The sequence below is a fragment of the Xylocopa sonorina genome, unplaced genomic scaffold (genome assembly GCF_050948175.1).
Source record: "Xylocopa sonorina isolate GNS202 unplaced genomic scaffold, iyXylSono1_principal scaffold0079, whole genome shotgun sequence".
Taxonomy (NCBI): Eukaryota; Metazoa; Arthropoda; class Insecta; order Hymenoptera; family Apidae; genus Xylocopa; species Xylocopa sonorina.
Window position 1 is genome coordinate 505,001 of NW_027490150.1, and position 2,500 is coordinate 507,500.

Below are 2,500 nucleotides of genomic sequence, written 5' to 3' on the forward strand. Positions count from 1 at the left end.
GCTTTTCCTGTATTTTAGCACTTTAGCATTATAGCTTTTTGGAGACTGGATAGGTATATATAAATCCACGCTCTCTTAGCGTACTGGACATTTCGTACACGTTGTCACGTCCATTTTTTTATTTCGTTAATTTTAAACTTTGTCGGTCCGAGAACTCGGATTCCAAAGTTCCAGAATTGATGCAAGGGTGGTACAATTTATACCCGAGTTTGAAAAACTCGCATAAAAGGTCACCAACGCCGCCTTAGGACGCTTGCCACAATTGGGACATTCGGTCAAAGACTCCGACCCGTGGCCATGCAGTGTGGAGAAAAATTCGATCACCGACACGGCACAGAGCAGTCGAGAACGTATTCTCGAGGAGCGGTAGACTGCTTCTCAACCGAGGTCATAGAATAGCCACGCGCCCGAGCGCTACTCCGGCCGGCCGGCTCGAGCCAGCGAGTCTCCTTACAGATACGAAACGGCCGGCCGGTAGGCCGGCGCCGCGCGGTCCGACGCACGGGCGCTTACGGTGGTAAACTCGCGCGGCAACGGACCGTCCGGAGAGACCGTTGTAACTTAGTCGCGCGGCGAACACACGTATAAAGTCCTATTAACGTTGAACTTTTATGCACGGAAATTGTGTAGACCTATTAAACAATGACGAATAAACATATTTTCGAGATATAACAAAATTTAATCGATCGGAACATAGAAAAAAAGCAGTTGCAAAATTCGAAAAAACGAAAGAAAAGAAATATCGAAAATCTAACACGTACGATCGATTACTACTATTAAATTAAGCGATATTATTAAAAAAAAATCATTTGTTTATAAATAAAAATTATCGACAAATCGCAAAAAACCTCCGGAAGCGTCGTTTCCAAATGGTTAAAAATAATTAATTCGATCAAACAATGCTACGGTAAGTACAATCAATAGGTTTTATTAAGGTTTTTCAAAAAAAATTTACAGGTCAACGGTTTAATTAACGAGAAAATAGCGAAAGAACGCGATCGAATTTTTTCGTCGCGGAATATTAACTCCCTCTCGGAACTTTTTCAAGCTACCGCGGACGATTCTAACTCTCGCTCGGCATTTTTTTTTCCAAACTATCGTCGATGTACGATTATTAACTCTCGATAGGAATTTTTTTTTTCGAACTGTCGACAATATGCGAACTTTAACTCTCGGTGGGAATTTTTTCAAACTAACGTCAATGTACGTTTCTTAACTCTCGGTGGGAATTTTTTTTTCCAAACTATCGCCGATATACGAACTTTAACTATCGGTGGGAATTTTTTTTATCAAACTACCCTCGTTATACGAACTTTAACTCTCGGTAGGAATATTTTCAAACTATCGTCAATGTACGATTATTAACTCTCGGTAGGAATTTTTTTTGTCAAACTACCCTCATTATACGAACTTTAACTCTCGGTAGGAATTTTCTTTGTCAAACTACCACCAATATGCGAACTGTAACTCTCGGTAGGAATTTTTTTTGTCAAACTACCACCAATATGCGAACTTTAACTCTCGGTAGGAATTTTTTTTGTCAAACTACCCTCGTTATACGAACTTTAACTCTCGGTAGGAATATTTTCAAACTATCGTCAATGTACGATTATTAACTCTCGGTAGGAATTTTTTTTGTCAAACTACCCTCATTATACGAACTTTAACTCTCGGTAGGAATTTTCTTTGTCAAACTACCACCAATATGCGAACTGTAACTCTCGGTAGGAATTTTTTTTGTCAAACTACCACCAATATGCGAACTTTAACTCTCGGTAGGAATTTTTTTTGTCAAACTACCCTCGTTATACGAACTTTAACTCTCGGTAGGAATATTTTCAAACTATCGTCAATGTACGATTATTAACTCTCGGTAGGAATTTTTTTTGTCAAACTACCCTCATTATACGAACTTTAACTCTCGGTAGGAATTTTTTTTGTCAAACTACCACCAATATGCGAACTGTAACTCTCGGTAGGAATTTTTTTTGTCAAACTACCCTCATTATACGAACTTTAACTCTCGGTAGGAATTTTCTTTGTCAAACTACCACCAATATGCGAACTGTAACTCTCGGTAGGAATTTTTTTTGTCAAACTACCACCAATATGCGAACTTTAACTCTCGGTAGGAATTTTTTTTGTCAAACTACCCTCGTTATACGAACTTTAACTCTCGGTAGGAATATTTTCAAACTATCGTCAATGTACGATTATTAACTCTCGGTAGGAATTTTTTTTGTCAAACTACCCTCATTATACGAACTTTAACTCTCGGTAGGAATTTTTTTTGTCAAACTATCGCCAATGTACGAACTTTAACGCTCGGTAGGAATTTTTTTTGTCAAACTATCGCCAATGTACGAACTTTAACTCTCGGTAGGAATTTTTTTTGTCAAACTACCCTCGATGTACCAACTTTAACTCTCGGTAGGAATTTTTTTTGTCAAACTATCGCCAATGTACGAACTTTAACTCCCGGTAGGAATTTTTTTTGTCA